Source organism: Arachis ipaensis, chromosome B10 (genome assembly GCF_000816755.2).
Source record: "Arachis ipaensis cultivar K30076 chromosome B10, Araip1.1, whole genome shotgun sequence".
Taxonomy (NCBI): domain Eukaryota; kingdom Viridiplantae; phylum Streptophyta; class Magnoliopsida; order Fabales; family Fabaceae; genus Arachis; species Arachis ipaensis.
In genome coordinates, this window is record NC_029794.2 from 128723401 (window position 1) to 128723721 (window position 321).

Here is a 321-nt window from a genome sequence, read left to right on the forward strand (position 1 = left end):
ACTCAAATAGATATCAAAATTTTCATCTTTAAATATAAAATAAAAGATAAATAAGTTCCTAATTATCTTTTATTATTCACCAAAATTTTATACTCATTAACCAAGTCACTGTCATTGCTTTTGCTTCAGAAATATAGGTACAAACTCTGATTTCGAAACAATTCGTGGCTCAGATTGAGGGGAATGAATATCAAGGAAGTAAGCTTACTAGTGTAATTGCTCGTCAGTCAAATTAATAGTAAATGGTCAAATTAATTTTTAAAAAATTATTTATTTTTTAAATTAATTTTTTAATTTTTTTTAAATAAAATTTATTTTTTT